Source organism: Lipophrys pholis, assembly GCF_963383615.2.
Source record: "Lipophrys pholis genome assembly, chromosome: 5".
In the NCBI taxonomy this organism is placed as follows: domain Eukaryota; kingdom Metazoa; phylum Chordata; class Actinopteri; order Blenniiformes; family Blenniidae; genus Lipophrys; species Lipophrys pholis.
In genome coordinates, this window is record NC_137628.1 from 28,595,836 (window position 1) to 28,620,128 (window position 24,293).

The 24,293-nt window shown below is 41.9% G+C and overlaps 1 long non-coding RNA gene across 1 annotated transcript; it reads left to right on the forward strand.

The window, feature by feature from the left end:
* Window positions 1–4,769: 4,769 nt before the first annotated feature.
* Window positions 4,770–11,995, forward strand: LOC308110256. The gene is made up of 4 exons (XR_013935374.1): window positions 4,770–4,966; window positions 7,169–7,260; window positions 11,433–11,462; window positions 11,548–11,995. It is a non-coding gene; the product is annotated as an uncharacterized lncRNA (long non-coding RNA).
* Window positions 11,996–24,293: the final 12,298 nt, after the last annotated feature.

Sequence of the window (24,293 nt, forward strand, 5' to 3'; positions counted from 1 at the left end):
GGAGGGAGCTGGAAACAAAAGTCAAACCTGTCGTGAGCCAGATTCATGCTTCAAACGTTGAAGCTGTGCACAGGAGTCCTTTCACAACTGTGTGCATGTATACAGGCGCCTCCATCCCAATGGTGCTCTGTGAAGTTTCTATGGCGCTGTGGCTCAACGTGACCTGATCGTGTCAGAGTCAGTGCGACTAAATGTGGAACAATTATTTACATTGAAATTACCACAAGGAAAGAAAGCTAGTTACAGTAACATAAAACTAGTGACGAATTATTATGGTGAATTTATTAACATAGTCGACACCTTGATTTATGGCGTTGTTATTCTTACACTGTATATTTCATCACAGATTATGTCAGATTTTTTTCTATTTGAACTGTAAAACAGACCACTTAGATAAAAATGACCAACAGTTGTGATCATCCACTTCAAACACGTTTGAGCATGTCAGGATAAAAATCTGTAATAATTAGTGAGCAAGTCTCATTTCACAGACTTATTGTCTGTCGTTTTCATCACTCATATGAACGATTCAAAAACTACATATATATATATATATATATATCAAAGCTAATTTCATCTTCAGCTGACACACTTGGGATCTATGAAAGAGGCATCGGTCTCTCCTGCTTGAGTTACTTTTTATTTTTTTTACATGTTTCTCTTTATAAAGATTCAATCTACATCACCTGCAAACACATCGATTTTAAATTCTAGTAAAACATCAGGGGTGAAGGTCACGCCTGGAAACTAACACTCATGATGCAGATTGTTTGCTTTCACTGTGTTGTTCATTGTGGCTGAATTCAGTATTAACATCATAACATCAGATCCATAAGTGATGGATGTATTCAATATATAGTATTTTCTGCAACTTGTAAGATTTCCTGAACTTTTGATGGAGACTCACCTTCACTGTTTTAGTCTTATTCTATTAATATCAACCAAATAATAATATTATTGTGGAACAGCTTCACCAGTCTTGTTTAGGTATTTATACTACAGATATCAGACTGTTTAATCAGTACATAATTGAACAAAATGCACATCTCCTGTTCTCCTTGGACCTTTTATTTGTGGCCAGACTTTGTCAGTTACAGCCTGTTTTGGGCCAGTGACTCAATTCACACTCGTCTCACCACGTGAATGCAAAACGAAATCGCAGCGAACGCAATGGGTCGCGTTAAAACGGGGAAACCTGGGAGCGAGCTGCTCAACATGATCATAAATTTGATTTAATAAATACATGAATTCTTGACTTAAAAGAGACTGGCCTCGCACATGCAGGTCAACACAAACAGCCGCTCTGTGACACTTAAAGCACTGATTTGCAGGCGACGCCGCCGGGGCCGTGCGGCTCTCCATCACCGTGGGGCTCGAGAGGAGGCCTGAAGAATTTTCCAATTAGGAGGCATGAGCTTGTCTCCGAGCTGCAGATGAGATGCACAGCCACATCGCGGCAACTTGACATTCCCGGCAGCCACTTGTGTGAACTTCCATCTGTCTGCCGTCCACGCACCAGAGGCTTCGCGGCAGAGCGGTGACAGCAGAGCCACGGAGGCTGTGGTGGAGAGGGATGTTATGGCTGGCTTGAGAACATCCACGTCCTGCTGTCTCCAAGAAATAACCTCGGCCTAATGAGCCGGATGACGGGCAGGCTTAGGATCTGATTTGTGTGTGTTTGTGTGTTTTTATTGCCACTCTCCGTCTTGACGACGATTATGCAGACACTTTTTTTTTTCCCATTCCGGTTAACAGAAGTCAGCCTACAGACTGTGCGAGACAAATATATTAGGATTTGATCAATTTTATATGTTACATGCTGTAACGGCTGAATCTCAGCCAGCCCGGGCAGAAAAAACGGTTTGAAAGACGTTGAAAAGACGCCTTGGCCTTCCGTCCGAACTACGTCAAAAGCCGTCTTTTTGAGGTCGTTGAAAAGACGAGACGTCAATGTCTTTTTCATCCATCAGTCCATCTTCTACACTGCTTATGTGTTCAGGGTCGCAGGGCGCTGGAATCAATCCCAGGGAAGGATGGGTGAGGCCGGGATTCACCTGGACAGGTCGCCAGTCTACATTGTCCAGCTCGTCTCGTTGGTCCAAAAACGTTGTATTCAGTGTTTGTTGCCCCAAATCCAGCCTAATTGTGTGAGGAGTCAAAGGGAGGGCCTACCTTGATTGGGATTGGCTAAACCCCCGATGACACTATATAGGGTTTGATTTCTGATTGGCTGGTTGGAGCAACACACTTTTTAAAACCTGAAACAGGCCAGGGAGAGAGAGTACAGACTGTCTTTACTTCTGAGGCGTCAGTCCAGGTATGGAGACGATTAGTACTGCTGGAAAACCTTTAGAAAGTGAATTTTACATAATATGACTCCTTTAACCACCTTGCAGCCAGTGAGCAGGTACAGCATGGCCACACATTTGAATATAAAGAAGAGGATTAGAATCAACGAAAAAAATCTCTTTAATCTCTCTCTTTGTTTTTTCTCAGAAAGTGGCTTGAATGGATTGATTCAATTAGACTTTCAGTCACAATCCTGACATTAAAGTCAGAATAAAAAGTTTTATTTTAAGGTGGCCCTAATCTAACCTCAGCAACAACTTAACAAAATACTACCAGGCACTTGCACTGGAAAAGGGCGATAATATATGAAAAACGTTTTCCATCTGTGGTTTTCAACAACTATTATCAAAACATCTTTCATGGCGTATAACGAGCTCTGAATCGGTATAGCTATTAAGACTCAGGAGTTCTGATGTGAACAAATTATTGTGTTTTCTTGTTGTTGCACCTTTGGAAAACAGAGAAACGTCTCTTATCTAGCGGAGTGCGTCTCCACCTCAAGGCATGAACACAGAAGCCAACCCAAATATTCAGGAAGTCGCTCCTCCATGTGTCTGGAATTGTAAAAACTAGTTCAACATCCTTTAGGGGCAAAACCGGCACCTTTCCGTTGTCTCAGTGCTCAGCATTCAGAGATGGAAACGGGTAAAATCAAATTCTTCATGTCATATGTTTCCTCTTTAGAGCTGCGTTGGCCTTTGCTGTGTTTTGTTGTCTCTAATTAGTTTCAGCCTATTTTGTTATTGACTGCTCTGCCTTGACACCTTATTTAAAAAAAATAAAAAGTGTTTCATTATTGTTTTATCGTACCTTTGTTTCCCTGCCCGTTTCAGGCTTCACTCCCTCATCGCCTGTGGGTATGAAGTTACAGTTTTCTGATGAATGAAATACTAATTACGAGCTTTCACAGCCGCAGCTTCGCTCCTGTTGTGATTAGGAAAGTTTCAGCGCAGTTTTCCCCGATAAAGTTAATTCACTCTACGTTAGCAATCCTCCGCTCAGGGGCGTCGTGAACGCAGCAAAGCAGGGTCCTGCTCACACTTCAGCATTAACATTAGAGAGATGTCACGTGTAATCCTGGCAGCCCCGTTTGCATGGCGCTTGAAATGGGAACTTTTAATCCAGCAAGTTCCCAAAACCTTAGTTACTGTGTTACGCTTGTCACCTTTGGAATTCATTCTTGATCCATCATCATTATGTGCGATTTAAATGGAATTGTCCCTCTGCTATGTCAACCGCTGTAACAGGAAGCTCCAAATCTGTAAAAAGAACTGAACTAAATCACACGTTTCACTCAAATGGTTCAAAATTCCCTCTAAATAGAATAAATATGACAACATTTGACATATCAGGCATGTTTGATGTTACTTTCTTGTGTATAATGCTTTGTCTTAAAAGGAGTGATGTTATCCAGCTTTTCAACACTTTCACATGGGCTAGTTGGTCCAAAAACATTTCATTCAAAGTTTATTGCCCCAAATCCAGCTTCTTCTCTCTCTTTTTTTTTTTTTTTTAAATTTTCAGCTATTTGAATATTGGCTCTTATGAGCTGCATTCAGAATCTGCTGTGTCTGTGTGAGCTGGACTGGCTCCGCCTACACATTTGTAGGAGGGTCAAGGGGAGGGCCTACCTTGATTGTGATTGGCTAAACCCCCCGATGATACTATATAGGGTTTGATTTCTGATTGGCTGGTTGGAGCAACACACTTTGTAAAAACTGAAACAAGCCAGGGAGAGAGAGGACAGACTGTCTTCACTTCTGGGGCGTCAGTCCAGGCATGGGGACGATTAGTACTGCTGGAAAACCTTTAGAAAGTGAATGTTGCATAATATGAGCCCTTTAAAGGATCACATCAATCAGACTGGGAATAAAGCTAACAGTGCATTTATTTAATCCTGCGTTATATTGCTGTCATCAACTCAATGAAGTGAGATTTAAAGAAACAGGAATCTGGCAAATAAGGTCGGTTGTTTGATAAAACTCCATATTTGCAGCTGTATCAGGATTCATTGTGGGATTTTTAAGTATTTCTACATCTGCGTACTTACTCCATCACTGACAGTCACAGATTATTGAAAAGGAAAGCGATAATTATGATCAATGTGGCACAGGGTGGATTAGCTGGCCCCGGTGGAACGGCGTGCCGGCGTTTTGAGCAGGGTAATGGGCTGCAGGTGAGCAGGCAGCTGAAGATCCGGCGAAGGGGGAGAAGTGAGGAAAACACTGTCAAAAAGAGAATAAAAAGTCTGTGGGTGCTTTTCATTTGAGATTAGGCAGCGAGTTTGTGAACCATGCAAAAATATTTGCACACACATCACATCGTGGCTTAGGTGTGCAGAGCAGTGCTGCACTTCTGTAATGCACCATGTCAGCTTCTCTAATCTGGGATTGACTAATCCCCTGATGCTCCTGATCCAGAGGGCGGGACAAACACCTGAGAACAAGGAAAGGTTCTCCTCAGCGGAGGCGACTCTTCTCAGCATGGACGGCTCACGCTGACCCCGCAGTGTGGTGGACGGCAGAGCTCTGGGGGTGGCGACCATGTGCACCACCATCATGGTCCTCTCCAGTCTGGCTTTTGTGCTGCGTCAGCATTTCTTCAGCCGCCACAAGACGTGAGTTATTGTGTTTTGATGATAGGAAAAAATAAATAAATTGCACTGATAGAATAAAGTAACAGCAGCCATTTGGTTGGACTGTTATTTCAATCCCGAGCTTGATTAGTTATTTATTTCAGATTTGCACACATTTATCACACACCCATATAGACACACACACACACACACTATGGATATTCTCCATAAAGAGATTTACTAATCCCTTTAAAACACTTAATAACAAATTTTGGTGTTTTCTTTATTTCTTTGTGTTCCTCAGATTTAATGAGGCCCCGCGGGCCATGGCTGTGTGCTTAGGCTCTCACTAATAAGGACTAGTGATTCAAATTGATTTAGTTTTGTTTAATAGGAGTCTGAATGTCTCAGAAAGCATATTTACAAATAATTTTCCAGGAAACCAGCTCATCTTAATTTAATTTGTAACCTCAGGTGGAAGACATTTAGAATATGTAAAACAGGTTTCTGTTTACTTTCTGTTTGGTGCAGGTTCATATTCCAAGAACTGAATTTTTTTTTTTTCTTCCTTTAAATGCACGAAGGTTTTTCTCTCGTCAGGTGCTGCAAAGATTGTCCTATTTGAGAATATATTGCGCCGGCTGTCATCATCCTCAGGTTGTCAGATGCTTATCTCTGCTCACTGTGATGTGTAATGAGCTGCGGCTCCTTGGTTGGAGATCCATGTCTAATGCCAGAGCATGACAAAGTAGAGATCACTGCATGAGTCACTTTCCAAGAGCCCCTCTCACAGGCAGCCGCCGAGCCCCCCGGCGGGCTCTGTCCTCGGATCTTTAGCTCATTATGCAGGTTCGGGGGCTCGAATTCGTTCCGAGGTGACTGCCTCCCGCGAAACGGACACCGATTACTGTGAAATGTTTATGACTTTCTCTGTTAGTCGGCCCTGCGGTGGCTGTGTTGTCACTGCAAATGCCTGTTAAATGCCAGGATTATTGTGATGCAGCTGCAGACTCAAAACACTGACGCTGAGTTAAGGTGATCTCTGAGAAGGCTGCTTTGTAGAAATGTCAGGGACACACTCTTCCACGAGAGTTAACACGTTGCTCGGTCCACATCTGGCAGTTTTAAATGAACTTCTTAAGGCTTGAATGCATAAAGTGAATGTTTAGAGCAGGGGGGGTTCAAACCCATTGTAAATATGGGGAAACATTCGGCCTCATTGGGTGTGAATTGGGCCAAATCAGTGACACAACAGCATAATTATACATTGCATAATGGGAAACCAGTTGTTTTGACATTTCAATAAACTGAGGGGAAGTGAGGAAGTAATTATCGTGAAAGGTTGGATCTTGATTGCAAAGAGATGGGAAATTAAATGTCTAACGTATCAATCAAAAGATTACTTATTTTTTCTGAGACAAAAATGTAAGAAAAACACCATTTAATCTTAAATGTAAATAAAAGTAAAGCATATGCCTCAGCTCCACCGCTCTGGGACACATCACAGGATTCATTCAGTAGAATGTAAAAATGGCCAAACTAGCAATGAAAGTTTTTACCAACTGTTGGGAGAGGATGCTCCGTATTGCATCCCTGCAGGTTGTTTTCACACTTAAATGAAAAGGAAAAACAACGGCCGATTGAAAAATAGAAGAATCAGCAAACTCAGAATTAACTTGTGAAAGTGTTGTAATTCTTAATGGGATTGAAACACATCATCAGGACATTTAATTAGTGTTGTGTGCACTCTTCAAGTAATTGTTCCAATAGCTGAAGTTCTTAAAAAAAACTAAAAACTAGCAGCATCGACAGAACTCTATGTCCAGGCAGAGAAAAACATCTTAAAAACAAGAACAATTTCACTTTGCATTTACAGTCTCATTCGATGGTGATGACCACCAGGATGACAGTTCATGCCCTTCTACTGTACTAAGGAGGCTTCAGCTTTGAAATTGAACAAACAGGATTTATTTCTTGTTTTCAATCTCGCTTAATCAATCTGCAAATAAAAATGTATTTATTTATTCTCTAAAAGGGGGAAAACTGTGTTTACTCTTGCACAGACTGTTGAACATAAAAAAAAAAAACACATATAGATGTCTGAACTGTTTGAAATGAAAACCTGCTCATCAGCAGGAGATTACTACAGTGCCAGTACTAATTATCCTGTCATTATCACATCACTGATCGCCTATAATTTGTTGATTTCCTCAACACTGCTATTTCCTTTTACCTATTGTTCAGGTTTCCAAAACATATCGAGGAGGAGGAAATTCCCTCAGTGCAGAGCCGGACGAACGAGAAGTGAGACTGGCTGTCCAACCGGAGAAAATCAGGTAAACGATGCTCTTGCTTATTTTGATCAGTGAACAATATCTTCAGCTTTTGCAACTGATCATGATGTTCATGTGCAGAGAACTGCTGCTGTTTGTTGTCGAGTCGACCAGAGTCTCCAGTTGGATCCGGTTGAATTGCTGCACATCAACAAAGTGCATGAATTCAATTCATTCACACAATATATTTTTACATTAATTATACAAATAATGTCTAATATAGAACTAGTTTCCGAGGGTCTCATTGTAAATATTAAACTACTGTCACCTTCGCCATCGAAGTTGTGTGATCAATGAAAGTTGGCCAAGAAGGTTGTGTTTTCGTCTGCATGTATTTATTTATCTTTTGGTTTGTATGTATGTATTTTACCAACTTTTTCTCAAAAACTACTCACCCGAATTGCATGAAATTTTCAGGGATGATTTGTCATCATCCAAGTACCAACCAATTAGATTTTTGGACGTTACCGTCCAACCGTTTCTGAAAAGATTCCCAACAACTGCGAAAAAAATGTCCCATGCAAAGCAGATGAGAGAGGCACCTCATGGAGGAGAGCAAAGGAGATTAGCGTCTGTTGCCATGGAGACGCTCCCTGCTCAGTGTTTCACACAGTGATGTAGCTACCGAGTTAGCATCGATATAAGCTAACGGCTACCATGCTAGCGATGTTAACTCAGTTCCGCAAACAATTGTGGCGTTGACGAAATATTGCACTCTACCGAGTGTAGCTCTAGTTATATTTGTGCTTAGCAGGTGTTTTTTTAAAAGAAGTACAACAAAACTACAAACTCCTGAAAACTACATCAAATAAAAGACGGCGGCTCGGCCTGCAGCTGGAGCGCGGCGGAAGGCAGGAAATGAAGAAAGTGGCGCACTGAGCCGAAATACTGAAAAGAGAGCGGGAAAAAAAGTTTTGTTATGGGGATAGAATACTGAAATGACACACTTAAAGTGGCTCCGCCAAACAAGACAGGATTATCTGGCCCAGAGTGAAGACTGAGGCCGGGTAGATTGAATCCGTTTGTGCCTCACTGCCCTCCAGTGGAAGCTGGTCAACCCTGCCTCCATCACAGTCCACACTGCAGGCGAACAAACAGGAAAGACACCATTGAATGACGAAGACAAAAAAAAAAAAAACCCAGCCAGAATAATCATACGAATTCAGAGCATAAGATAGTCGTGCAAAACGTGAGTACCTGTGTGTTTGTTGCCTTAAACAGGGATCTTATCTAAATAAAGATGTTTCTACTCTGTTAGCGCCTGATTTATAACATAATGTAATAAAACTTGAAATGTGATAACTGGTCAATAATGTAAAAAGATTTAAGGAGAATTTAAATGTTTAATGCTTATACATTGTTTTGTACTGATGATTGGAGGAATAGATTACAGATTATAGAGAACAGAAGACTATTAATGAGTTGAGCAACAGCAATCACACATAAATAATAAAGTTGAGTCTAAAGTGTAAAGTCTAAATACCATAAACTGTATATAAATATATATATAAACAAATAGTCCAAACCTTTTGAAATTATTCTTTCAATGTTATTCAAATGGATCAAGTCCAAAAAATAAGTCATTGACTCGCTTTAAGATGTAATAAAACTATTACAATATTAGAGGAAAACAATTTTGCCTGCCCCATAATATAATATTAAAAGTTTTTTAAGTTTTGTGTTTTTACATTATTAACCACTTATTACATTTTGAGTTTTATGCCAACATATTTGATAAGAATTGGGTTATTATTAGATTTTGGGTCTTTGTTCCATATCAGGCTCCAACAGGCCCGATTAACAAAGCTACGGAGAACGCATGTTGCAGCTTTTATGCAGGTTCTCCCAGAAGTTTGAAAGGAAAGTTCCATGTTCATTCCTCACTGCTAGACATCATCACATCGTCCTTCTCGGATCCTAAATGTTATTATAACTCCTCGAGCATTGAACTGTTTTTTGGTTATTTCACCTAAAAGAAAATTGAGTCTAAAGAGACTAACATGACTCTCAGTGTTTTTAACCCACAGAGCCTGAGGTTTGCAAAAAAGTAACTTCCTGTGTGAAATTCACAAATATCCAAATTGTGTTGTCAATCCAGATTTATGGGATTATGAGATACTTCTTGAATATGCCCTACAGATGCCTTAAAACGAACGCCACAGCAATGAGTCCATTAATTTATATATATAAAAAATAAAAATAGCAACCTGAAATTACTTTCCAGTGTGTCTTTTAGCAAACATTACTGCACCACCGTCACACGCCGAACATAGTTTTTAGCGCTTTACACAGCGTACAATCAGTGAAGAGGCTGGCTGCAGCTGTTTGTGGCAATCGTTGCTGCAATTACAAATCAAAACACAACAAAGAGCCTCTAATCAATTATGTTGGACGTGCCCGGTGCACAGTGGTAAACATGGATCCGCACCACATACATTTTTGCCTCTACGGAGGTAAAGAAATGTATCCGTTTCTGTGTGAAAACAACTTGGGACATGCGAGGTGAAGGTCAGTGAAGCGACCCGTCACGCCGTCACACCGGTGGAGACATCACGGCGCGGAGAGGAGACAACCGGCCACTCAGTGTACGCTTGCCGGGAGCAGCGGAGGGATGTGCGGGACTGGAGGAGACGCAAGGCTATTCCAGGACCAGAATGAACTCAGTAAACTCAGTCAATGCTAAGTCATTTACACGGTCTATTGTGTATTCTATGTACAAGGCTTCGGGGTATTTATCTATGAGATCAATCAAAGCCAGCGCTCCCTTCTCCAAATCACAAATCTATTGTGTTTGTGTTTCTTCGCCGAGTCTCATTACTGTAGGAGCAGAAACTGTGCATGTGCAGATGCAGAACTCCCTGAATGTACAATATGATCTTTTATGTGTGGAACACTGTGTTTTAGTGATTACCTTTCTGACCTTTTGAGGGACGCATGAAAAGGCCTTCATACTGAACCTGCATCTCAAAAACACACATATCAACTATTTCAGCTGATGAAAACAAGCATTCCTCACGTTACATGACCGTTCTCATCAATAAAAAACCATCACAACATGCTTTCTGGCATATAAATAAACCCATCGACACAGAAACAACCTCCAGCTGTGCACAAACGTCCAATACATTTGGAAAGTTTCAGTCCAAATTCGCCCCGGACTGATGGAGGTTATTGAACTTGGCTGAATTGTGTTTCCTGATGCACATTCAACATTTAAGATGAAGATTTCACTGTTAATTTCAAAGGCAAAGTACATCATGTAGTTTACTGTAAGTAAGTATACTCTGAAATATTTCATATTTTTAATACACAAAAATGTAAAATAAACTAAAAAAAACCCACAGTCAGACATGACACCTGGAAAAGGAACATAAACACAAATACACCAAAAGTCCGAGAGGTTCTTCCTAAACTAATCGAATATGTCTGTTTTGCAAGAAAATGTTGTTTTTTTCCAGTTGTTTCACCTCCATATTACAGTATGAAAATCTATATTGAAAATGTTGCTTAAGCCTTTTTATTTAACCTAAATCCTACAGGCATCAATTAAAGAAAATTGTTTTAAAACAGAAAGAACTCACATCAACAAGTCAATATGTCGTGTAATAATTCACATTGAAATGTATTTGTGTTCGGTCACATGTGAATTTACCTTTTTACATTATGCAAAAGTATATATTTCTGACAACTGGCATGTTTTCCCCAGTTTAAATGGTTTTAAAAATATTCATAAAAACAGTTACATACCTGAACGAGGCAAGACACAAATACATAACCTATATTCATTTTTACTGTGAATTCTGCACCGTATCTCACACTGCGAGCAGCTGAAAATGTTTGAAATGATTTTGTTATACATTTAGTGTCTCCACGCCAAACCCCCCCCCCCCCCCCGTCTTCTCGGCTGGGTGTGTTGTTTGCAGAGGAACCACAGTGATCACTGAGGACTCTGTAATCGCAGAGGAACCACCTGTGCAGCCTATTTCATATTTTATCTGCCAACATGTGAAACCACTCAGCCCGCTCTGAGCCAGGGCCGCGGCCATCAAAAGAAATCTGGAACCAATTCCACTTTGCAACATCGCTTTTTAAATGATGAAATATTTCATTTGTCCCCCCTCCCCCCAACCCGGCCCCTTCGCCATCCGCCATCCTCTCTGGCTTCCGATGTGGAGGATGTTCTCAGGTCCAGGGAAAGACGGTTGGTGAGTTGAAGTCTTAGTTTCAACTGTAATTGTTGCTGTTCGGAATATCATTCCCTCAACCCTCATTCCTTTCCTCTGTTCCCAGAATTCTTCTCTGGAGAAATTCCATGCCTGTAAATGTGGAAGCAGCTCAGAACGTCCTCCATTTTCTTTAACCCACAGCAGGTTGAACGAGCCGAGCCTGCAGACACGTTCCTCATGTGTCCGACAGCCGAGACGAATCTGACCGCTTGAACGGACAAATATTCACTTTGTCATGTTTTAGGGAAACAAGTCGAGAGGACAGACGAGGCCTCTCCAGAAAAACAAGCAGATATGATGTTCAGCTTTGTTTAAACCTGTCATCTGGAGGCTGCAATTTCTCGTGTGACAATATTTTCTTTAAAATTCGTTGTTTGACATTGAAGGAGGGGAAAGTAATTTCACACTGGAACATCCCACAAGCACTGAAAACTTCCGATTCTCTGGGATGACTTTGAAACGTTCTTGTCATTACTGAGCTGCTGCAGCAGAAATAAACAAATGTTTTCTCGGATGCTGCTTCTTTATTGGGAGGGAAATCCACGCCGACGCAGTCAACAGCAACAAAATAACAGGCTGCTGCATGTTTCTATAGTATCATTGGACAAACACATCCACACTCTGATTCTCATGCGTGTCGGATGATGACTAACTCACATACAGTAACAACTCAGCCTCTACGTACAAGATCCCAGCAATTAATGCCGCTTTTCATCATTTTCACAAGCTGCTGGATCATTTCCCTCGCCAACAAATTAGGTCTTATTTCCTGCTTGATTAAATAACTGACTGAATCCTTGCTGATCGTTAGGTTTCCCTGCTTCTTGTCCACACGGGAAAACCAGTGTGTGTTTGATAGAAGATCCACTGGGAGCAAAAAGTCCAGGGAATTGTTCTCTGGGACGAAACCAGCGCCACCTCAGTGACGGCAACATGGCCGGGCGTTATGCGGCCCCTCTATTAAGAACTCTGTTACGATAAAAGCCTCTGTCGTCGTGACAAGTGTGCATCAAGTCCCTCCAGCCATAGTACACTGCTGGCAGAAGCCGGGGGAACTAATGAGTCTAAAATGTCCCCAGGAGCGTCGCCTCTGCCAAGCGTGCACTCTGAATCCGCCTGTCAATAAAGGACACAAATAACTGCCGATAGTTCCACATTTCAATGTTGTTTCGTGCCCCGATGAGCCGGCCCGACTCAAATCACTGGGCAATAGCAGGGCTTTTGTGTGCTTGGTAACGTGGAGCCGCTTGGGTAATGAGTATAGCCTTGCTGCACACTCTGACAGACCATGGGAGTTAATCTAATGACGGGGGAGACAGCGACGACTCCTAATGGCCTCAGAGAGAGAAAAACAGGCAGAAAACTACAGAGCCCCCCATTTTCCTCCAGATTTCTCTCCCACTTTAATATTGAAGAAGAAGGGAATAAAAAACAACAACCCTGATTAAGAAACAAGAGCAGACAAAACAACAGTGAGTGTATCTGCTGTTGGGGATCTTGTTATGGTGGCGCTGCGGGGGACGCCTGTACAACACTGCCACATGGAGTCAACACAGTGACCTGTTTGGAAGTTATCGGTCATGAGTGATAGTCGCCCCCGGGCACGGTTTAATGCACGGGATCATGTTAATGCACCATAAGGCAGAGCAGTAATTAGGTTGCCAGCTTTTATTTCGGTGTCGTTCACATGTCACGTTTTAAAGAAAAAGATGAATGGTGTTTACACAGCTCTCAAAAAGATTCACATGATCAGCCCCATGCACTCGTCAACAGCAGCGGCTGTCGTGCGAGGTACTTTGGGTTTTCAGCGCTTTTGTCCAAGGACACTTTGGCACAGGAAGCACAGGAGGACAGCCGGCGCTCCAGCCGGAGACGCAGCCCCCTCACGTGTGGAGGAGTCACTTCTATCAGAGCTGAGAAAGTCATTTCAAAATGTTGACAGTTTGTACTTTGAACTCCGAGAGGCAGCGAGGACGCAGCGGGAATCAAACGGTACTAATCCTCCACTACCGTAGCCGTCGTGTCTACTTAGTGGTTCCCTTTTCCTGGCGGTCGCCTCGGCAACTTGCACTGTCGACTCGGCTAATTTTGATGCCAGCAACAGGAATCGTCAATGCATCTTCTATCCTGATTTGTCTTGTTCACGTTTGCAGGGCACTGCAGCTTTGGGAGAACCACACACTCACATTTCATGACTAATAGGATAATCCCTCAACCTCACACAGACCTGGAGAGGACACAAGGTAGAATATGCAAAGTCCACACAGGAAGGCACTGTGCTTCATTTAAGTGAACATCTTTCTAATCAACATGCTGCTCTTTAAAAGAGTTTGAATAAAGGAGATGTGCTTCATAATCTGAAATAATATACTCCATTTCAAACAATCTGCACAATTTTTCATGGTTTGAAAGAGAGCTCTCAGTTAGAGAGAGGGAAAATATTTGCCTACAGCAGCACATGATGGTTTGGGAAATTAGGTAGTTTGGAGTACAGCTTTCACCCGGGCTCACCTGGGACAGGTACAGCTGATGAATGATTGGTTTTGTGAATCTTGTTAGAAACTCCTTCTCTGGACTCCACAGTCCCTGTGAGACCTTAACATGAGGACCAGCGCTCAGTAACACTCCTGTGGCTCCATGAGAACGAATCAAAAGCCCCGCTAAAGGGAAGTGAGGACAGACAAACACAAATATCCAACTTTTAACAGTTTTTAAAGTTACTCTACCAGAATCCACACGGGAAACATGAAAATCATTAGGAGCCCGTTTCAGTTGCTGATGTGCATCTTTCTGAAGGGAATTCATCCTCACACTCACACAAACACTCATTTCCAGCATTTATATTTTGCAGCACATACCTGTGTTTGTTGTCACGGAATCTCTTGAAGTTTCCTGAGGCAAGATCTCATTTGCACGTGAGATCGCAATTCACACTGGTGAAACGATTAACCATCAGTTTCACAACATTTCAGACTTTTCTCGTGGCTTGACGACTCTTCCTGTGAGAAAGTTTCGCTTTTTTTTCAAGCTGAATCGGTCAAATGTTGATATTTTTTCTTGAGCTGCTGCGACGCCATCTTTGATTTCCCAGAAACCCTTGCGGCAGGTTTCCCAAGATGACGTCAGTGAGCGAAACATAAACAGTTTGATGGCCACAAATTCCAGTTTGTCTGTAAACATATGGAGTCTGGTGAGATCGATTTTGGGAACTGTGGGCTGCACATGAGTGGTGATGGTCTGGGTTCTGTGTATTGGTTAATTCTCTGTGCAGAAGTGATACCGTTTATGGGAAGAATATTTTAAAGATTTTTCCTGGTGAAATAACTTGAAGGAGGTGGGCAACAATAACATGCTTGTATAATGGATCAGTGCTTCAATACAGCAAAGAAATAGGAGAATATGTGAATATATAAAATAGGAGAGTGTACCATCACAACATTATACGATAAAATAACCTTCGCTGCATGTTTGTCTGCCGAGTTATTTTCATAAACCAAGTCTTGAACTGGCCGTATCACTTCCTTTTAACGAGTGTGGTTATTCTCACCGCTGTGGTCAACCAGAAGGAGTCAAACACAATCCCTCCGTGTTGCACTGCTCATCGTCTGAAGAGGCATCCTGCAGATCCGAAGAGAGAACAAACCAATCACGCTGGTTGCGGGGGACACTTATCTTTTCTCACAACCTCTGGAGTCCACTCAACCCTTCACCCCGACCCATCGGCGGAGAGGAGGGGAACCCAGAGGGGGGTCTTTGTGTGTGGGTGTTTTCGTCCGTTGCTGCTGGTGTGTGTTGGATTGTCTCTGAGCAGCATCGAATCAGACTTTGGTTCTGACTGCAGGCGGCCGCTGCTCGCTCTCTCACCCCGCTGCTGATTTATCAGGTGTTCTCATCTCTTGGTAAATTATCAGCACTCTGCTCTCATAATTCACTTTACATCCATGACATTTATCATTCTTGCTATAAATCTAGGATTTAAAGGAGCGTTTGGGAATTAATACATCAGCAAACCAGACAATTGGAAATGTAGTCAAACAAGCCAGCAGTTCACGAGTGAAAGAAGAAAAAATAAAAGTCATATGATAGGGATGCAAAACCTTTACACTGAAGCAGAATATATACAGAATGTGAGCCGTACAACGGGGCTCACGTCCTACTGGGAGCCTCATTTTTGACATTTGCAAGTTCCCTGAAAGAGCAAATCATGCAGGTCCAAACAGCTCACAAATCAAGAGGAGTTATTGAGGCGAGAAAGGAACCCAAAGATCTTCTGCAGATCCAAGCGGAAGCGATGATCGACAGTAAACAGCGTTCAGAGCCGGCGATAAAAAGCAATCGATTACTTAGAGCAGTGAAGAGAGAGGAAGACACATAACTGAAACCTGGACGAACAAGGAGGAGGTTTGGAGAATTTAATCAAAGCAGAGGTGAAATGCTTTAAAACACAGGAAACATTTGAAATATAATATACCAAATAAAATCTTACTTAACTTGAATGACAAGGAGAGAATAACAACAAATAGTATTATTGGACTCTTGAATTTTTACTATGTTTGATGCCTGACTTATATTATCAGACTGCAGCAGACAGGCTTTATCATGGTGAGCTAATGTAAATTTACGGCTGCTTGCTGAAGGTAATGCAAATACAAGTTAATGTAAATGTTACTTACAGTGGGAAATATTTCATTTTGCAAAATAAAAAATTAATACATCAATACTCAAGCATCAAGTCTTCCTCCTTTAATAAAAGAATGCAGACACTCATCAATGCCAAAAGGAGTAACTGTACAGTAAAACGATGTGCTATTAACTTATGTAACTGACAATTAGAACTGAAACCCAAGAGCGACTCTCATCCCAGACCTTGTCAAGTGAAGTGAAGCAAACAAAAACCAAAAAAAACATCCAGTCGTATTCTTTAATCCGAAGAGTTGACTTCACATTACACCATCTAAAGCGCACGCACGCACGCACGCACGCACGCACGCACGCACGCACGCACGCACGCACGCACGCACGCACGCACGCACAAATCCGTGATGCCCACTGACCACGATAATCATTGCCTTTCCACAGTTACATGGACTCCCTCTAATGCAGCCAGGCAAGTTGGTCCGGTCAGTTTGCCCAGCTGCATATCTCTGCCCCCCACTCCCCCCGATCCCCCCCTCCACCCCCGTGACACAGATCACTGCAAGCGTCAAGTTAATCCAGCTGCCTCGGTTCAAAACCCCCACGGGCACGCTCCGGCAAGCAGGCCACAAGAATGGAGGTGACCCAATAAACCAGGTCCACATGTAACGAGGAGTGATTCCCTCTGCTGCGGAGGGGAAAGGCCCGGGCTTCCCCCCCGTCTGTTCCCCTTGGCAGGACTTCAGTTCGGAGGGTGACTCAGCCCTCTGGGTGGCGGCTCAGACGAGCCGCAAATACATTTGCTGCAGGTTGCTTTGCAGGTCAAACCAAACTTTCGGCTATTGAAGAACATCGGTGACTTGTGCTCGAAAGAATCAGACTTTAAAACTGAGAGGAACAATTTCCTGTTCTTCAAATGGAACCACACAGAAGTCAATCATTCAAATCTTCCTTTAACCCAATACAAACAGAACAATCGCCTGGACCGGTTCTAGAATTCACTTTATTTCTCCAGTAACGTAGCTGCGAGCAGAGCCACCTCATAGCCAGGAGGTTTCCAGTTTGAGTCTCGGCCTGACACTGGGAGATTCTCTATGTGCAGTTTTCAGGGGCGCTGGAATCTTTGTTAAAAATAAAGCAAGAACGAATAACAAAAGTAGATGCGTTTCTGTGAAAGGTGTGACTTTATGGAACAACTTGGAGGATAATTAAAGAAAGAAAATAGACTATGCTTAAAACATTTAAAAGGTGGTTTAAGCTCACTATTTTTGTAAAATATCTTATTCAGGAATGACAAAATCCACTGTGTTCCCTTAAAGGACAGTTTAAATTTGTAAAGAAAATTCTCCTCTGAAATGGACATAAATCGTACTGTGTTCAGTTTTGAGAATTAATTGTTTTGGTGCTTTAACTGTAGAAGCTTCAAGTTCCGCCTCACAAATTCTAAGAAGGATGTCGTCACATTGACAAAATAAGTTGACAAATTGTTTTTGTTGTTTTGTTTTGCCTTTTGTTTAATTGTGTCACGTATTTGGTTGACTGACTAAAATACTACTACTAAACATGTTCGCATGCATCCCAGCATGAGAGAGTGTGTGTGTGTGTGTGTGTGTGTGTGTGTGTGTGTGTGTGTGTGTGTGTGTGTGTGTGTGTGTGTGTGTGTGTGTGTGTGTGTGTGTGTGTGTGTGTGTTTTCCTCCACAATAATTGGACCCCTATATCTAAAACCATGCATGTTCCGGCCAGTCAGTGACTCTTCAGGTGTGACTGTGTGTCACCGCTCGTCTCATTGGTTGGGTGGCCAGAAAAACGACTCCTGGGTCGGTGTAACTCTATTAAAAGAAAAATGCAACTCAAACTAAACATTTGCAACATTACTTGAATTGTAGATTTGAACATTTAAATCACATAACAGGTCTGAGTCATCAGCACAACACACCCTCACGAGCAGTGATGAAGAAAGCCAAATATTTCAAAGAAATATTATGTCAACTGAAAAGCTTGAAGGGGGAAACGTTGCAGAACAAATATCTAAAGCACGCTGGGCAGTGCTGACACCTTACAGACAAAATGAATATTCCTGCATTCCATTAAATGAACTGCAGATCCTCCAAAGAGTCACAGAAACAAGGTTATCTTTGTCAGCATGACTTGTGATTCCCTCACGGTAAGTTTCAACATTCCCTCTTCTGACATCAGTTTGTGAGCCGCTTCAGTCCTCGTCTAACAACCTGCCGGGGCATGTCATGCATTTTACAATCTCGACCAAAGATGGATTTATTCCGCAGCTGGTTGTGACCGTCAGTTGTTTATGTTCATCGCAAACGATTGCAGAGTAAGTAAATAATACTCCTTAAAAAATCTGACATTTTCGGTGACAATCTAGGGTCCGAGAAAGATGCTATGAAAAGTACATTAAATACAGAGAAACCTCATTTAACACTTGAGGAAATCGAGAGTCGCCATTTAACCTCAAACCAAAGTTTTTAGATGGTCGGAGGAAATTCAAGTACCTGGAGGAATCCCGTGGTTGTGAAGGGAGAACATGCAAACTTGGCGCAGTAAGAGTCAGACCTCGCATTATGTAATAACGGTGCAATGTGTAATAATGCAATACATTTTCAACTCTATGTAATAACGCCACATTTTGCAAAAATCTGCCGCATTTTGCAATAACTTGTTACATATTGCAACAGTTATTACAAAATGCAGGTGTGTCGAGCCGAATTATGTAATTATAGTGCAATATACAATAGTGTAATCAATGTTTTTGTGTTTTTATACTTTGCATCATATATAATAATTACATAAAATAATGCACATTTCATGTGTTTATGTCTTTAATGTTAGTGTCAGTAATAATTAGTGAAGCTTTAATTTGTAGCTTGTGAACAAATTCTCCATTATAATGAATACAGTTACTTTTGATTTAGGCTTGAGCAATAAAACGTCCTTCTAGTTTGTTTTTAGTTTTTTTAATAAATCCTAATTCAGCTGGAAAGCTTAATGTTATCCTGATGGTATCAGGGCTTTTCTAATTAAGGCATCAATTTTGATGATTTATTACATAGCGCACCAAATTATTACATTTTCTTTAGTTGAAAATGTATTACATTACATATATGCACTGTTATTACATAACGCGGCTCTACACCCCTCAACCGGAACGAGGATCTAAACCGGCTTTCCCGCTACGAGGCGAGAGCGCGAACACTTGCACAACCACGTGGCGCTACAAAAAAATCTCAGCGTTGTAAAACACTGCGTGTGTTTGGTTAAGGGGGAGTCATCCTGTATCATGAACTGATTAATGAACCAAACCACCGGAAAACAGATCAGAATTTGGCATTTTCAGGAGTTCAATGAGGATAGTCCTGAAGCCTCCAGAGACTGACATGCATTTACTTTAAATAGAGAGAGGCAGTGGGCGCAGTGGAACATTTCTAATAAACACTGCTTGGTTTGTGTGCACGCCGCCATGCGCTTGTTCCGGATATAATAAAGCTTTTTTGTTTTTTAGCTTGGCAGCGTCCTTCTGTCAGAACCACCGGTTCAGTTCAGATGGTAATGTCACTATTTGATGACTTTCCATGGGAATGGGTGTGACGATTAGATGACAATGACGATCTTCTGGTGTTTCATCTTGCTCCATCGTCGTGCTGATGGATGAACATCATGGAGTATTTTGGCTCATGACAAAATATGTGAAGTCAAATACAGTTAAAAAAAAAAAAAAAAAAAACCTGCTGTTGTGACTGCATGCTGGCACTCACCTCTAATAATCTCAGATTCATGAATAATGCTAACGTCGACCATCAATAATTCCACTCCGCAGTGACAACTTTATTAGTTTTCGATGATCGAATTCGCCCAGAGGCGGATGTGCAGTCGCCATACACTGGTTATTGGCGGTAAAATCTGTGGTTTTCGGAGCTGGAGCTGGAGACGTTTCACTGTTGGTGAGCAGAGGCAGGTTTACATAAGTCTTACATAATTGTGGCAGTGCCTCGACAAAAGGCGGCGGGCAATCTGAAGAAACAGAGCAGAATTAAGGGGCAACTGAAGGAGAGCCGGGCAGACAGGCGAAACCTTCTGCGAGCCATCAGAGCTAAGTCACCCAGACGGGAAGCCTGTCATGTTGGATGCCAATGCTAACTAAATACTGAGGCTTATGACATCGCCGCCTCCCACTCCGCCCGTGTGTGTGTGTGTGTGTGTATGTGTGTGTGTGTGTGTGTGTGTGTGGGCTTGTTCTTGTATATTGGTGGGGGCCAAAGCCTGACTCCACAATGTGTGATAACACACGTTAACAAAATGCTTTGACTTGAAAACCATGCATCTCCTCTTCAGAGTGCACAGGTAGAATCAGCTTTAGGTTCAGGGTAAGCCCGCACTACATGAATGTGAGTCACTTTATTGTCCCCACAAGGCGTAGAAACGTAAACCGAGTGTGTTTGCGTGTGTGAATAATCGGCATGTTACATAAGCTTCAATCACCATAATGTATTGATATATAGTGAGCCCACGTCGGCGCCGAACCTCCCCTGAATGGCTCCGTATCAGATATTAAAACTTGTGTCATTGCTCTCGGGTTTGGGAGAAGATTCCAGATGGCGAGGATTGAGGATTGCCGGCGACGGCAATTACAGAAAGCCGGGACGTGTGTGAATTCAGAGGAACCCTCCAACACGCCATACACCAAAGATCTCCTGTGAGATCCACCCCCTTGACGCCGGGCAGCAATACAGCTCACAGCTGGAAAAACGGTGGAAGTGAGAATCGGCTGTCTGCATTCATGGCTCCTCTGCCGCTCCTCAGCTGTGCCATTTTCAATCAATAGCTTTTTAGGAAATCAGCATCTACCCTGCAGTTTGGAATGAAAGGCCCCTTTTGTTGTGAAAAGCCATAGTGCGAGTAATGATCTCACGCTGAAGAAACAGGCACGGTTTTTCTCACATTTTTCTCCTCCGTTGTGGCAAATTACATAACATATTGATATTCAGAGTAAAACCCTCAATGTTTTTCAGAAAAGAAAAGGAGGGGGAAAAAAACCCTCCACAAAAGTGCATTTGCGGCAGGAGCAGGAATTAAGGTGATGTCTTCCTATATCCTAAAGTGGAGGAAGAGCAGAGTCATTTTAGCAACACGAGACTTGCATGTGAATGAGATCATCTCATTTCCCCTCTGGCTCCAGGTGTTTACTGGGACCACTAATTCCCATCTGCATGTATGCATACCTCCTCCTCCTCCTCCCCCTCCTCCTCCTCTTCTTCTTCTCCTCTCTGCCAATCACGTGCCGCCGCCTGGAGTCAAACAAGAGAGCAACAATGACTTTGATTTGCTCAAGAAGTCAGACAACTTTGTCATTATTTCCTCAGATATATATATATATATTTTTGCATTATTGCAGTGATGAGATAACTCATGTTGCCAGTAATGGATTCCCATGGTGGCATTCATGACAAAACGTAGAGTCATTTGTTTGCAGAAAAGTAAATGCCAGAGGGAAGAAATGTGGAGAATAAAAACAATTACCACTGCCTTGGACAATCGTGTAGCTCCATTTGCTTTAACCAGAAACAGAACCAAAGTCATTTTCATTCTTGCTGATGAAGCGGAAATTCTCATCTCACTGTCTTTCGTGTCTTTACTTCTGCATAAGATTCATTAAAGTGCCTCCATTCCTTTATCAAAGGCATTGTGACGTGGTGATTACCGTTTCATCTTGTGTGTGACGCTGCCATCTGCTGGTTTGTCGCTCAAAGCAACTGCTGCTTTCACAAGGTGGCGTTCAAACTGAACTGAATTGAAAATGTGTTTGTTTTTGGTTTTTACGTAACAGGTTGAAAAAAAAGAAAATCCAATTCAGAGAAGCTAAATAGTTTATAGTTGGTCCCTATTGGGAAAAACTACTGGAGCTAAATGTTGCTCAAGAGAGACACAAACAACTAGTTTAATCATTTCCACCGAGTTACATCCCCAGGTTAAACTCCAGCCTCTCTGCTCTTACAGTTACACAGTTATCAAAGACAAACACAGCTGACAAACTAAAAGATTCAATATGTAGAATATATAAAGGCACATTAAACGTTTTAATACAACATGTGCTCTGATCTCATTCCAGGAAGTTGTTGATTCTACATCAGACAGACAGAAATGTGATGAGAACAACGTTCCTCTTCCAAACTCAAATATCGGTCTCTTTACTTCCCAGAACTCCAAATAATGTTTTGAGAAGAAGGGAAGTACTTCGCTATGTAAAACCTTTTAAGACTGTAAAATGCAAATATGTCACACTGTTGACATGTTATATGTGTTTTTTTTGTTATAATTTCAATCAGTATTTGCCAATAACTAATAATAATGTTTTTGTACATTTTACACAGGTCCTAGTATGAAAGTATGAATCTAATGATAGAATATATTTAAGGGTGTGTTTCTGGCTTTTGAGCCAAATCCAGCCCAGCATAACATGGAAGCTGGCTTATAGGATGACCTTGACAGAGTTTAAAATAAACTCCTACACATTAATTAGCTGCATTTACATGGTCACTGGTTGTTTTAGTTTTTTTTTGGTCATTATGAATGAATTCTTTCATTTTCAGAGGGCAAAGGGCAAGTGCTCTAGCGCCACCTAGTGTCTATCTGTGCACGCCACTGAACGAAGAGGAAGACGTCACTGTCAGCTCAGGAGTGTGAGCATGTGGCTGTACTGACACTTTACCTGTGTGGAGTTTTGAACTAAACAAAGATATGAATGCAGTTATTTAGGCTGTATATGGACACTGAACTGAAACGTGTCTGACACCTGTTTAACAGTTTGATTCAAATAATTCCAGTACGGTTCAGCAATGTTGATAGAAATATTATTAAACTGAAGTAAAGATGCACAATTCTTTTTTTTTTTTTTACAAAAAACAGTAATTTAATTCTACACTATCACCTTAAATGATCTGCAGAGTGACAGGTAATGTGATCAGGTGATTTTACTTTATGCAGCCTTCAGGGTTTTTTTTATTTTTCCATCTGACAGTTATTATGATAAACTGAGGGAAACTGCCGAGCTGTTTATTAATTGAAAATAAGTTGCATATATATATATATATAAATAAAAGGGGCTGGCGAAGACGAGGGAGCCACAAACTGACTTTTTGAATACCTGCGGTGTTGTTGGACCTCTGTCACCCTGTGTGAAATTGTCACAGAGCTGTTCACTGTTTGGCCTTTAGAAGGTCTCACTGTGTGGCTGTGTGTTCCAGGCACCTTGTCAGACCACCTTGGAGTGCAGGGAGAGCAGAGCGTGCAGGGGGAGTCTCAGGAGATCCAGCTGCGCCCGCCGGCCCACATGACGTGGACAAATGGCTGCAGGGGATGAATCACATTATCACTTGTGGTGATTGAAAATGTCATCTGTGGCAACTAGACTAGTCGGAGTGTGAGCAGTCGTAATCTTTTATTGTTTTCTATTTTCAATATTCATTCAATTCTAACCTCTTTAATTCTCTCTCACACACTCGTCCTTTTCATTGGATCAGCTTTATTCATATTGGTACTTGGCGTCCCAAATAAACCCAGAAATATTAGGTCTTCTCGTCAGAGAACAGGGAGCCTTCCCAAACAACAGACTCGTTCTACGCATCCAAAATAGAAATAATACATTCGTACAAGTGCGGTGGAAAGTTCTCACTGCATCACTTCAAACAATAATCCCCGATTCATTTCAAGGAGCAATTTTTCAACTCAATCACTTTTACAAAAGTGAATTGAGTGTCACTGGCACACTTTGGGTTTACGTCCCAAAAGGCTTTGACGCTGGAGCAGCGAGTGTAGGGGGCGCTCTCGCTCCCAGAACAGAGGTTTCCCTCCCAGCCAGTGACTCCACAGAAGATCAAGGTGGAGTTGAGGCCAGCTGCCCCGGAGAGCAGCAGGTGCTGAGGTCAAACTAATGTTGGACAACGAAGCAGGTGGACCAAAGGCCTTTGTTAAAAAATAAAAAAAAGCAATTCGACTCATCCACAGAGTTCAATTCCGAGGAACATTCGGGGTTAATAAAACTTACAGAAATAATAGAATAATAGAACACTGCCAATCATGCTCAAGAAACAAAAACAAATGTGTTGTCTTACAAATCTGAAATTCCCAAATACAGGATTTAAAAGATTGTACTAATATTCAT